Here is a 14817-nt window from a genome sequence, read left to right on the forward strand (position 1 = left end):
TATCAGGTCCACAAGCTGCAATGACTAGGCAGAAAGGTTCATTTGTTTGAACTCCTGTGCATTGCAAGTTATGCTTGACTTGGGGAGTTAAATTTAAACCTTATTAATGCACATGATAATGTATAAAAATACAGTGACCATATTATCTTAACCCTGAATTGTAACACAGTTTAAAGATTTTATATTTTTTAAACATTTATACTAACAGTCTTCAACTAGTATAAAGATTAAATCACATTTAGTTTTAGATTAAACAAATCACTGTGTTGAAAATAAAATTATTTGAAATCATGACTTTTGGGAAATCCAGGCTGTATCTGCCCTGTGCTCTGGGAGAGCAAAAGAGGCTTGGAAGTTCACACTGTTTGCCAAGTGGGTCAAGAGTCCCTGTTGTCCCAGATGGCAGCTGGCACACAGAGGCAAGCCACTCGCTCTAACTTTATTTTTTCCTGGTAAAGAAATAGCAATTGTTTGCCATCCTACTTCTTTGTAGGAAAGCAACAAGGTGTTTATATAGCGATTCCGGCATTTTTAATAATTTGTTTAGTGTAAATTGTTACTGTCACAGAGTAAGAAGGAGCCTGTTGACAAGGAGACCGTGGGTAATGGGGAAAATCTAGAAAAAAAAAAATTACAATAATTTCGGCCAACCAGTATAATGCCAGCTTTAGATGAGATTTCTTTAAAAGACAGTCTAGTGTGCCAGGCACATAAGCTGTTTGGAGCTCTTGGCTGGAGAAATGAATAATACAAGAGAACCAACTAATGTTCCTTTAGGTATTTCGAAGCAGTCTAGTATCTACACAGAAACATCAATTATTGTGGTGTCCAGTTGGAGAGCACAGGGATACACAGCAGGTTTTCCAAAAACCAAAACCTATTCTCTTAAATGTAGGCCACAAAGGATGCATTTCTGAAACCTGATGTTTTCTGGCTTGTTCAAATAACAATGACTGACGGTGGTTAGGAACCTTCCAGAGCTATAGACTCTTTTTCGTGCTCAATGACCAGGACAACAAAAGCCTCATCGATCTCCTAATGATCTTCACTCTGCTCTTTGAATTCTATTCCTGGGCTACTGGTTCTTCCTTCAGAGTCTGTCTGTTCTCTGTTCAATCTGGCTGGCCAGCATTATCTAGAGTCCTGTGAATGTAGGTGGCTCAGCCTTGGTTAAATAGGTTATTTGATTCATTTTCTCCCTGGTGGCTAATTTTGTTGGAGATTTCACAGTGCTTCTAAATTTGTATTTGTAAACAAACAGGGACACTCTTTTCTTCATTTATTTAAATCAAAATTAGGAGGACCTTTTAACCTTCGTACAATCGATGTGATGAAAGTTGCTATTGTAGGTAGGTGTTGAAAATTTTCACAAATGTCTCAGCAAAAAAAAGGGACTTTGCTTTCACTTCCAACCATGCCTGCCTGTTTTAGATTTGTAAAGCTGTGGGTCAGTGAGTGAATGTGTATCAATTAGAGGATAGTGTGCCTAGATTATTCTCCCAAGGAGAGGAAAATGGCCTTCTACTCCTAGGTTTGGGAAATATGTTTACAGTCAATGTTCAATTAAAAGTTCACAGGTAGAATATTATAATTCATTTTCTTTATGAAGAGGGAGAATCAGATCAATTAGGACATCACTGATGGGCTCTTTGAAGCACCAGATAATCTTATGGATTTAAATAAAACATAAAACTTTTTAAAGATTTTATTTATTTATTCATGAGAGACATACATGCAGAGAAAGAGAGAGAGAGAGGCAGAGATAAAGGCAGAGGGAGAAGCAGGCTCCATGCAGAGAACCTGATGTGGGACTTGATCCCGGGACTCCAGGATCACACTCTGGGCCAAAGGCAGGTGCTAAACCACTGAGCCACCCAGCTATCCCCTGGATTTAAATACATTTGGTATAGGAGGGCTTCTAGATGTTGTGGGGTTTTTAAAAGATTTTATTTATTTATTTATTCATGAGAGAGGCAGAGACATAGGCAGAGGGAGAAGCAGGTTCCCTGCGGGGAGCCTAATGTGGGACTCAATTCTTGTACCCCAGGGTCACAACCTGAGCCAAAGGCAGATGCTCAACCACTGAGCCACCCAGATGCCCCAGACTTCTAGTTTAATGCTGGACAATATTGTTATGAGACACTTGGAATATTGTCATTGAATTAGTTTCCTGTCACTGCTATAACAAATCTCCACAAACGTGGCCTAAAACAACACATTTATTATCTTACAGTTCTGGAGGTCAGAAGCCTAAGATGGGTCAACAGAACGGAGTTCTTTTCTGGAGATGGTAGAAGAGGGTCTTTCTTTGCCTTTTCTAGCTTCTAGAGGTTGCCTGTATTACTCTGACCTCTGCTTCTGTCGTGGCTTCTCTTCTGACTCTAACACTCCTGCCTCCCTCTTAGGAGCATCCTTGAGAAAACATTGAGCCCACCTGGATAAGCCAAGATAACCTTCCCATCTCAAGATTCTTGACTTAATTGTATGTGCAAAACCTCTTTTGCCATATAAGGCAATATATTTCTGGGTTTCAGAGATTAGGACATACACATCTTTGGGGCCCATTATTCTGCCTACCACACACAAAGTAATACACCCTTTCTAATCAGTTTTTTTTATTGGTCTTCCCCAAAGCTGAAGAAGTTAATTGCAGCTCTGGTCTGCAGGGTGGACTGTGAATTTGAACAACCACACTGCAGAGAGACCTCCTATGAGAAGAAAGCCTGCTGTGGAATCTGCTCAAAGGGAAACTTCCAGTGGATGCCAAATTGGTGTTTTCTCCTTCTCCACCAAAATCTTGCAAGTGTAACATGTATGTAACTCATTACATAGAATCAAAAGTTGTGGTGGTAGCATTCATAAGCACCAGGGCTCTAGGGGGGTGCCTGGCTGGCGCAGTTGGTAGAGTTTGTGACTCTTGATCTTGGGATCGTGAGTTCAAGCCCCACGTTGGGTATAAAGCTTACTAAGAAAAATATAAGCCAAAAAATCCCAGGGCTGTGGAATAAAATGGCTTAAATATCAAATCTGTCCCTTACCAATTATGTAATATTGCATAAATTCCTTATTTAATTAAATAAATGTCTATATCTAAGAGTCAGCGATGATAACTTCTGGACTTTCTGTGAGATTACAAAAAAGGAAGTGTGCAAAGTACTTAGCACATGTGTAGTGTACAGTTGTTCTCAGTGAGTGGTGGTCATGGTGGCCTGCCCTGGTGCTGCGCTGCCAGGCACACCAGAGCTAAGGAGTGCACACGAGCAGGACAGGGAGCACTGGGAGGCCAGAGCCATTCATGTTAATAAATGAGGCAGGCCACCAGCATCGTGCAAAGGCTAATGGAATTCTGCACTTTCATTGAATGTTCAGCGTTTGCAGACATAGTCTGAAAGCTTAGTAATAAGATCCAGAAATGGGAAGGCAGACCAAATGGAATGAGAAGTGGTATGGATCATGACGATCTGAACATTACAGAAGAGGAGGATCCCAGAGGGTCCCAATCAGCTCAATCCACAGGCAATTTCTTTAGCCATTCTGGATAGGCTGACCGTGGCTGACACCGATCCTTTGCAGATTTACAGCTGTACAAATCATCATTCGCTCGCTGAATTACTCCTACAGAATGGATAATACCATCTTATTCTGGAATGTGGCTTCCGCGTTAGTCTCAATAATCCACTTTATTGTCATCCTAAATCCTGATTTGTAAAACCTCCTCCAGATGTTGTTAGCTATATGAATGTGGACCAAGTGCATTCTATCTACTGAAAGCACTAATGTTTATTGAATATTTACTCTGTGCCAGACATTGCAAGTGCTGGCTGCCTAAAATATATTTTATTATTTATTCCTTGCATTAATGCTATTATAATTCTAATTGATTTTATAGATGACAAAACAGAGAGCTTCTAAAGTCTAAGTAACCTGCCAAACTTATGGAACTTGTAAATGGTGGAGCCAGGAGTCCAGTCTAAATTTTTCTGTCCCCAAGCCCCAAATTTGGGCACTTAAAGGAAGAAAAACCAAGTGTTAATTAAATAATATTGAGAATGACAACTACTTCTAAAATGGAAAAATTTCCCTAAATGGAAAAAAAATGAGTTACAGGGTTATATGTAGGTTATGATTAGATTTTTGTAAACTAAATAGGAATGTATATGTGTGAATACATAGTTATATATGTTATACTTTATATGCTATATATTCATATATATTTTATATATATGTATATTTTGCATACAAGTATATTTTTAGGTATATACATATTTATATTTATCTTGAGCTTTTTTGAAAACTGATAGAAGTTATAGTCCCTTATCCTTAAAAATGCTTCCACATACGTGCACACAAACTTTCTCACACAACTCTAAGAAGTTAAGATCAGGGATCTCTAACATATATGTATTACATTCAGAGAATAATCTGGAAGGATATACATAAATTATTAATCATGCTCTTTGAGGGATGGGATTGTTAGGAACTTTTTACATTATCCTTTATATTTTTCTGTATTGGTTGAATATTTTTTCCAGTGAAGAGCATGCATCATTTCTATAATCAAGAAAAATAATTTTAAGATTATGAACAAAGTTCAGTTGTTTCCAACTTAAGATGGAATTCACTGCTTGTTTTTCTCCTGATGACCAGGCTTCTTATGTTCTTATGTCTATGTTATAATGCAGAGATGATGGATAGACCTCTGAAAAGCTGTGAAGAACGCCTCTGTGATATGTAGTAAATGCACTACCTGTGGGCTATTTTGTAAAAAAACAAAACAAAACAAAGCTACTCTCCATAAAGGTAGTAACTGAAAACAAGTGGGTGTGTAGGGGGGTAAAGGGGGACATTTCTGAAAGCTTTATCAGTGTTCTCCACTGTGAATAAGAAGGGTTCATGAGGCTTTTTGGCAGAGCTCTCTATGTGAGAATTAAAGCAACATTTATGGCTAGTAATGCTGCTCTGGAAGAACTGCACAGTGAGCGAGCTACAGTTGAGATGACCTCTTAATCCACATTTTAAGCCAGTCTGGCACTAATTGAAATGGTTGTTTCCAGGGCATCCTGTCTTAACTGGGGGAGTTTCCTTAAGCTCTTCACCTACTCATTCTTGCTGTCCCTTGAACGGAGGCTTCAGGATCTTCATCTTACACGGTAGCGCTGGGTTTGGCAGACACTCTCTCTCCTCCTTATTACCCCTCCCCTACACATACATCCCATTTCTCTTTAGTGTAGGGAATTTCCATAGGGCTCTATAATCCAATCTTCTTATGAGCATGAACAAAGATTCCAGGAGCAACTTACTTTTCACTAAGAAAAAAATTAATCATGCATTTTTTAAAAGGAAACTAATATTGTAGCCTGATTTAATCTTGGTATATTAGATTTTCATACGTGTCAGGGCTTGATAATAGCCAGAGACCTCAGGAGTTCTCATTGTCAAGGCTAGCAGTGAGCCTCTTCCCACCGCACCCCCCTCTCCAGAACAGTGTCCTCCTCTGTTTAATGTAGCAACTGCAGGAGCAGCAAATATGAAGCTCCCCGGATCCATACCAGTGTACCAGGCAAGAAAGGGCAGGACTTCTTTCCACTACCCTGCCTATCTGAAGATAGAGTTTACACACTACTGTCTGTTCCTCTCCTTGGATGTGATGTAAGGGCCATTTTCATGGAGTGCTGTGTATAGAAGTATTCCGCGTTAGGATATTGTGTTACACACTGCCATCCTAAAGGGTGGGCCTGGAGAAGACTATAAATCTCTTTGCACACTGCTCTGCACAGTTAGGAGCTTTCTCATACCCTGAAAATCCTGACAGTTAACATTTGCCTGGGGCCCTTGCAGGCTTGATCTCTCGAGGGATGCAGGCTCTATGAGTAGCAGGCTGTTACGGGAAGCAATAAATATACTGTAGTGGTAAAGAATCCCTGTTTTCAAGTTTGAACAACCTGGAATTAAATCCTGGCACAGCCACTTACTAAATGTGGCTTTATAAAGTTTCTCACTTTCTCTTAACATCTGTTTCCTTGCATGAAAGACGGAGGTATTAATATCTGCATTGCGAAACCATTAGGAGGATTCAAATAGGGTGTCACATGTAAAGTACCTAGCACCATGGCATAGTGCTCCATAAATGTCAGCTAATAGTATTACTAACATGCTGTTAGCGCTCTCGTTTAAAAAAAGAATCCTTTTGATCCCCTTTCTCTACCAACAACTGTCCTGTTTTTTTGCATCCCTTTTGAACAAAGCTCTTCCAAAGAGGGTTCATACTCACATCTCCAATTTCCCTTCTCATATTTACTCCTAAACCCACTCCACCAGGCTTTGCCCCCATCTCTTCAATGCTATTTTTCTTGTCAAGGTCACTGATGGACACTGAATTGCTAAATGCAATGGCATTTATCAATGGGCAGTGACCAACCAGCAGTATTTGATAGAGGAATAACACTCTTTCCTCCTTGATGCAATTTTTGCCTTGGCTTCAGAATGTTGCTTTAGAGCAACACACTTCCTTGGTTTCCTCTTGTCAGAGTGGCTGTTCCTTCCCAATCTCTGTGGCTGAGGTCCCTGATATTTAGACATTGCAGAGACCCAAGGCTCAGTAACTGTTCCTCTTTTCTACCAATATTTATTCCCTCTGTGATCTCACCCAGTCTTCTGGCTTTAAATACTCTTTGCCAGTGATTCCCAAATATATATTAACAGCCCTAAACTCAGTTACAGACTCCAGACTCATATTCAACTGCCTAATGGACTTTTCCCTTGATATCTAGCACCATACATTAATCAGGTTCTCTAGAGAAACAGAACCAATAGGATGTATGTATGTATGTACCAAAAAGATAGGTAGATGGATGTTTATTTATTATAAGGATTATGAATACAGACAAGTCCCAAGATCTATAGGATGAGTTGGCAAGCTGAGAGAACTGAAGATTTAGTTCCAGTCTGAGGCCAAGGCTGAGAACCAGGAGAGCCAATGGTTAAGTTCTGGTCTGAAAACCAGCAAGCTCAAGATCCAGGAAGAGCTGATGTGTCAGTTGGAATCTAAAGGCAGGAAAAAGTCCATATGCCAGTTCAAAGGTAGTGAAGCAAGAAGAATTTTCTCTTACTTGGGGAAGAGTCTGCCTTTTTGTGATATTTAGGCCTTCTTCCATTGATTGGATGAAGCCCACCCATATCTACTGATTCAAATGTTAATTTCATCCAAAAGCACCCTCACAGAAACACCTAGAATAGTGTTACACCAAGTACCTGGGCACCTTGTGTCCACTGCTGATCTTCTGGACAAGAGTTACTTTACTCACACCTTTCCCTGGTATTGATTGACAACTACATCCTTTCAATTTGTCTTGAGCCAGAAACCTTGGAGTCACCCTGACTGCTTACCTCCTTTCATATCTCACATACAGCCTGTCAGCCTGTTTACCTTCAAAACAGACCCAGAATGCAACCACAGCTTGCCATTTTCACTGCTACCACCCTAACCTGAGCCACCACCGTCATTGCTCATGGAGGACTGTCACGAACACCATACTTGACATTGTTGCCACCAGTTTTCTTGCTCTCCTTTGCTCTAATTTTATCTGTAAATACTTCTCACCTTTATAGGGCCATATAATGTCCTTATTCGTGCTGATTGTCCTTTTTCATTACACCTCAGGTAGCCTACAACAGTGTCTGATACACACAAAATAAATGTTGATTGAATGAACTGCCATTGTAGAGATGAGGAAATTAGGCTCAAAGGAAGTAAGAATTTGCCAAGGTGACTCAGTTCATAGGGAGTAAATGGTACAATTCGAAAGTGGTACTTAAAAAAGTCACAGGCAAGAAGCACCGATTGATGTTAGGCATGACTCTGCAGCACTGTTGTTGGGCATCTCTTTTCAATTTTTTTTTTAATCAAAAGTAGACCTTATCCAGATAGCAGGGTCTATAGACCAGTGCTAATTTATGTGATTATGCTTGACCATAGGAAGAAGTCTATTATTGTATTCTTTTCTCTATGCCTTCTGGTCATCTGTTATGCTCCCTACATCATCTTTTTTGTTGTGCTCTTAAACCAAGCTGGACATCACTTTAGAGTTGTCCTTGTAAGTTAATCTTTTTATTTTCTTATAATTCATATAATGGTATTGAAGTATTTTACAAGAGCAAAATAAGATTTTTATTAACTATATCTCTGTATCATCATGCACAAATACGACGTGAGCATTTATTCAATGTGGGCTCTGTGATGGGGTTGGTGAAATAAAGAAGCTTCCAGAAATTCCTAGTCTATTAGGGAAAAAATATATATGTTAGTTGGGATATTGATTCAGCTGCTTTAATAGAGACCAAATAACAGTGGCTTAAACAAGTCAGAAGGATTCTTTCTCTCTCTCACTCTCTATCTCTGGCTGATAAGCAGTCAAGGGAGAGGAGATGGTCTCCCAGCGTCATGTGGTATCCAACTCCTTCCATGTTGTTGTTGCCCTACCATACCATATTCTCATGATGGTAGAATTTAGCTCACACTCCAACATGTACATTCTAGGCCCAGGGAAGGGAGTGGTGAGTAGGTAGGAAAAGTAAGCAAGTGGCTTCCTTTTAAGTATATGACCTGGCAAAAGGGAGAGAGGGGTAATATGGAAATTCTCTGTACTTTCTGCTCAATTTTCCTGTAAAACCGAAGCTTCTCTAAAACCTAAAGTCTCCTATTAAAAATAAAAGGAAAAAGTTAAAAAAAAAAGGGGGGGGTATGACTTGGAAGTTGCACATCTCACTTCTACTCACATCCTATCCATTGGACAGAACTTAGTCTCATGATCAGACTGAAGACAAGCCAAGAAATGTTGTCTCTACCCACATGCTGAGCTTGGGGATTCTATTACTGAAAGGAAGGAACAACTGACGTTGGGAGACAAGTGAAAGTCCCTACTTGGCCATGTCCATAAATATTTTTGCTATCTCCAACTAACATAGGTCTTGAAGGTAGAGCTGCACCTTCCTTTCTTATCACCTTGCATACAGTGCATGTTCAATAAATATTTGTTGATTGGGTGGTTTGGTTAATGCATTTTCATCCAAGAGATTTTATGGGGAGTTCTTATTATAATGCCCAAAACAAACACTATTCCATCCCAGGGTAAATACTGAAGGAAAATAAATGTCAAAGGGCAACATTGTCAGAGATGGGTTTTCCATACACTCACACCCCTGCTAAGCTGGAGAGGCTGCCTGTGGTAAAACATGCAAAGTACACTAAATGAGTTCATATTCCTGTTGATTGTCTGCTTCACTAATACAACCAGAGACTAAGCCACTGCTTCAGCAAGTTTACTAACCTAATTTTGGGAACTAGAAGCCAGAGGTAAGTGTGGTTTTGTGGCATGCTTGCATTCCTTTCTTAATTCATCATGTTTCATGGGAACCAGGATCCCAGACTTCCCCTCCCCCAGGTAGGTTGGTAGAATTGTTCTCTCTAGTCCATAAGGAAATGAAAACGGATCCTGCTGGAGGAAGTAAATAGAGCAGCAGTAAAGCATCCCTCCCCCTGAATCTGAACATCTGTTCAAACTTTTCACAGCTCCCACGAGGAAGGGACAGAGCTCAAGGCTGTGAGCTGTAAAGGAAAAACCTCATCCACTTGCACTCTGCTGACTGGCAATTTATGATCATTTGAACTGAACTGGTCCTGGGTTTATCTCTATGATGCCTTTGAAGGAAGGCCAGCCTGGATAAAAAATATGGTTAAAAAAAAGAGTATAAGGGATGATTTTTACCATATTTATGAGGGCATAACTTTGCAGGACTTAACTTCACGAGCTATTGAATTTAAATGTCTGCTGCTTATGCCCAGCAAGAGACAGGTTTAGTACCAGAGTTTGATGCACTCTGAGCATCAGTTTGAAACTTATGGTTAAAATCAAGTTGAGTTGCTTTATGGACTTGAAAGAAACAGCCTATGCTCTATGGTTTTGGAATTTCACTAATGCACACTGACCTTTCTTCATTTATCTGAATTAGCAAGGAGTCTGCTGAATCTGGTAGAGACAGTTCAGATGCCCTCCCACAACCTCAGCTACCCTTAATCCGCATGTCGGTTTGCATTTGTTTTAGGATGAACGGACTCCCTTCCCCCTTGTGCTGTCATCTGTCCTTCCCAGAATATTTAATGTCATAGCCTTTGGCCAATCCTTTTCTTCTCCTAGTGTAGAAGGCTCCAAGTGGTTGGCTGCTCAGCTGGGCCCCCAGTTGGCTCTTGTTTCCAGCTGCTTCAGGACCCACTGGCCTGGAGGTAAAGCTTCCGTGATAAGCACTGTAAAAATAAAGTCTGTTGCTAGCCAGGCCAGCCAAGCAGTGTGGGAGGAGTGGAAAATCCAGGCTATGTGTTCTTGGCATGGCAAATTGTCAGTATCTGAGGTGGTCTACCAGGAGAAATGGGATGAGATGCTCTATAACCAGGACTAATCTTGTATTATCAGTAGGTAGCTCTTAGAAAGTCATGTTAGAACCAGGCTGATTGGACTGGAGCCATAACCTTGGGCCAGCTTGTTTCCTGACCACCATCTTGACTAACCTCTTGGGGTCTGGTATGGCCATGGAAACGCAGGGACAGAATGCAGGAGAGAATGCCCTTTATTGAATTACTAAGGAGAATAAGTTTAGCATGTTGTTTAATCAAGGACCAGGCCAGCCTCTCCTCTCATGTGAACTATTGGTGGTACATTTTTATCTAACACTCTGAGCATCAAAATTGCTAGCCTTGGGGGAAGCTATATATTTTCACATTTCTTTCACATAAGGGAAGGAAATTATTACTAGAGACTGCTGCCCTTGGAAATTCAGTCTAATAACCTGAAACTTTAGTGACTTTTTCTGGTCTTCTTTGGGGATGTATTGTCTTGCTTTATGGCTCTCTGTTCGTTGTTCTATAGAATGCTTTGTTGTATGGTTGAATTGAAGTAAGAGTAGAAAAGAAAACATTGCTCTCCCAGCCCTGAGAGTATGTAGGTCCCTGGGATATTCTCAAGACCAACCTGGAATTCAGATGACAGCTCCTTCCAGATTTAAAAAAAAAAAAAAAAAAAAAAAAAAAAAAAAAAAAAGGCTCATTTTCTTTATTTTACTACTTACAATTTCCCTTATGTACCCAGGGATTAAAGATAAGTCTCTCTGTCTCTCTTCTACCTCCCCCTTTCCTTCTTTCTTGCTCCCCATCCTTCACCTCCTCTCCCTCTTCAGTTTCATTGTCTTTAAAGGCACTGACAACCTTTCTGGCATGTTGCCTAGGCTTAGAAGACAGAATCTTTGTAAAAATTTCTTCTAGCCATTGACATGGAAGCACTGTATAAATCAGCAAGACACTTTGTTGTAAAACTTTCTCATTATCAACATTCACTACTGTTTCATTTTATGAATGCTTCTTTGTCTTCCAAAAAGCATTTTAGATTAAGCAATGCTGTTATTGAAAATGTGGGGTTTCTGCTTGTATGGTTGGCTGGTTGAATTGCAGATGACTGCCATGAATATTACAATGCCACATTCCTATAGATGAATTTGGAATAATAATTTATAGAGTGGATTGGAGATGGAAGTGGAGATTCAGCTTCCTTATCCAATTGAATTGCTGGATTTGTTCCTACTAGGTAAAAAAGCTCTGAGGGATCCCTGGGTGGTGCAGTGGTTTGACGCCTGCCTTTGGCCCAGGGCACGATCCTGGAGACCCGGGATCGAATCCCACGTCAGGCTCCCGGTGCATGGGGCCTGCTTCTCCCTCTGCCTATGTCTCTGCCTCTCTCGCTCTCTCTCTGTGTGACTATCATAAATAAATAAAAATTTAAAAAAAGATTAAAAAAAAAAAAAAGCTCTGAGCTCTACATGTAGTTCAACTATCTGTTTCAACTGGGATCAAGCTTTTTCCTGTTATTGGATGCATAGATTAAAATTCAGTCAGCTAAAGAAAAAAAAAAGTGTTTATGCACATGTTATGTGTTAGTGCCACGGTGAGCACTAGCGGTATGGAGATATATAACTAGCTTTGCTATTGAGGTGTTCGTAATCTCTCCAGGGAACTTTCATCTGTCAACATCAACTCTCCTATAATGTGGTGAGCACTAGCTAGAGATAAATGGCAAGGGGTTGGGGGGTGGAATGGGAGATGGTATACTTGGTGAGTAAGAGCACCTGGTCTTTGAGGGCAGATGTATGGGGTTAAATCCTAGATCCACCATTATCAAGTAGATGCACATTTTAGGGAATGAATTAATGCCCAGCACTCATTGTTATTATTGGGATTTTCTAAAAAATATTTTTTAAATATTTTATTTATTTATTCATGAGAGACACAGAGAGAGAGACAGAGAGAGAGAGAGAGAGAGGCAGAGACACAGGCAGAGGGAGAAGCAGGCTCCATGCAGGGAGCCTGATGGACTCGATCCTGGGTCTCCAGGATGACGCCCTGGATTGAAGGTGGTGCTAAACCACTGAGTCACCCAGGCTGCCCTATTATTGGGATTAAAAGAAATACTAGAATGGTGTATAATGTGCTAAAGATAGCATCTGACACATAGAACATGTACAATGAATGATCATTGATAACTAAAGACTGAACATTGATTCAGGCTTTGTTTGGTAGAAGTTGGGGTCATATGAGGAAGGCCAGTGAGGGCAAGAGCTCACAGCCATTTAAGAAGAGCCTGCCTCTCCCCTGTGGTTGCAGCAGGAAGGAGTGGAAAGAGGGTCAAGAACTTTAGAAAAGACAGGGCCAGATTGTGAGTCAATTTATAATGTCAGACTGAGAGGTTAGATTTGACATTGAAGACAATGGGGTGTCACTGGTATTTGCAAGCACCAAAGTGGCACAGAGAGATGTGAGTTTTTTTTGAAAACGGCCCCTCTGATAGCTGTGTGAAGAATAGTCTTGAGGGGAGACTAGTTAGGAAATGAATACACTAGTTCAAACAAGAAATTATGTTCACATTCACTCTATCAGTATTCTACTGAAGGCTGATTGTATCTGGGCATTTTGCTAGAAACAAATGAAAGCAGAGTGGGCAAGGGATGGAGAAAGGGGAAACAATAAAATAAACTAAATTTCGCTGAGATTGATAGCGGATATATGTGGTTAATAGAATAATTTAAAAGCAGTGGCTATCTGGAAATGCAGGTAATGTTGGACAAATGAAAATAATGTCATGAAAAGTTGAGATATTTTTGACTGTTGGAATTCAAGGTACTTCATCAGATTAAAGAAAGGAAGAAAGACAGCCAACTTCTCACCTTTCTTAGTCCAGTTTTTCTTATTCTTTGAGAAGAGGAATCATAGGAGTTAGTGATGGCAAGCCCCTCTGAGCAATTGGTCCAGCAGCCTTCTGAGATTGGGTGGGCCATGTTCTTTATTGGCTTTCACAGAGACGATGAAAATTGAGTGAACAATGAGACATTAGCAAATAACATTGGACAATATTCTCACAATTCATCATGGTTAAGTGTTCAACTAATTTTCTTTTTAAAAGAGAGCCCAGCACTGGACTTTGGAATGTTGTTTTCCTGTCAAAGTGGAAATATTATGTGAGACAGTATTAAATGATGGAAAATCTGAGGTTATTTGATGAGAGGTTGAGGACAGGATCTGAAGGCCATCATAGGCAAACAGTAGGAGTGAGTGGTAATGTGTAAATATTGACATGGAGCCCAGGAGGAAACAAGGAAAGGAAAAAGCATGAGATCGTTTTGCTTATTGGAAAGATGTTGTTGATAAAGGAATAATAAAATCTTAGAGGGAAGACAGAGACATAGGCAAGTGAAAAGGGGCCATTATTGCCTTTGATTGCATTAATCCCTCCAAAAGTTATCATGGGTATGAGGGTGTAATTTATTGCCAGGGTGAATAAGGTCAATAAAGTACACATTGCATATCAGAGATTCTAATAAGATAAATTTAATAACCATGAAACAAAACACACTATGTATGGTGTATGTTTGGACCAGATTCTTACCAGAACAATCTCATCCAGCCAGATGCTCTTGTCAGATGCATTTACAACTGGTGGGAACTTCACTTGTATCCCACAGCATGGGGTACATGTGAAGTAACATCTCTCTTATTTTTTAGTTAAATTTTCAGAATTCCCATATATCCTATAAGCCGGCAAGCCAATATATCTCTCTCGATCTGATCCTTCCTTTAATTGTTCGACAATCTCCAGGGCTTATTCAGTTCAGAATTGGCCCTTGACTTCCACATGCCTACCCTAAAATGCTAAGGTCTCACTGGTCTACCCCATACTTGCTTCTCACTGTCACACAGTGGCCTTGTGCAGTCTGACAGTCGCTGCTTGTTTATTCCTGCAGGGACTCCTAGCTGGTCCTGCTGACAAGTCAGGCAAGAGGATGTCCCAACCAAGAGAGTTCCCCTGTATAGCCACTTCTTAGGATGCAGGTGAACCCCACATGTGCTGAGTCAAGGCCTCTTAAAGCATCTGCTACCTCATGGAATCTCTTTCCCAAGGTTTTTTTTTTTTTAACGTAGTGAACCAGTTTTTTTATTAAATTGTCAGAACAAAGGATCTTGAAACACTCTTCTCCATAGATAGCAAGGCCACTGGCTCTACATTTATACTCATAAATGTAATGTATAAATGAGGCCATCGAGATCTGATTTTTGCCATTTAACTTAAAGAAAAAGAGAGGCGGACCAAAAATTAATCTCTGGTGGGTCCCCTCTGATAAGATACCTCAATAGGCATAGTGTGTTTAAGAATTATTTTACTTCTTGGGGTACCTGAGTGGTATAGTTGGTTGGACGTCTGACTCCTGGTTTCAGCTCAGGTC

General features: G+C 40.3%; 1 protein-coding gene across 22 annotated transcripts in view; it reads left to right on the forward strand.

The window, feature by feature from the left end:
- NCALD (neurocalcin delta) overlaps window positions 1–14817 on the forward strand; it is a 377474-nt gene that overhangs the window by 318133 nt on the left and 44524 nt on the right. For 6 of the 22 annotated variants that reach the window (XM_072734138.1, XM_072734140.1, XM_072734132.1 and 3 more), the window contains one exon: window positions 2635–2812. The exons of 15 other annotated variants lie outside the window; for them this stretch is intronic. The gene's annotated coding sequence lies outside the window, so the exon portion shown is untranslated. The remainder of the gene's footprint in view (window positions 1–2634; window positions 2813–14817) is intronic. One more of the 22 variants, XM_025994783.2, reaches the window with a different exon arrangement.

The sequence above is a fragment of the Vulpes vulpes genome, chromosome 13, assembly GCF_048418805.1.
Source record: "Vulpes vulpes isolate BD-2025 chromosome 13, VulVul3, whole genome shotgun sequence".
In the NCBI taxonomy this organism is placed as follows: Eukaryota; Metazoa; Chordata; class Mammalia; order Carnivora; family Canidae; genus Vulpes; species Vulpes vulpes.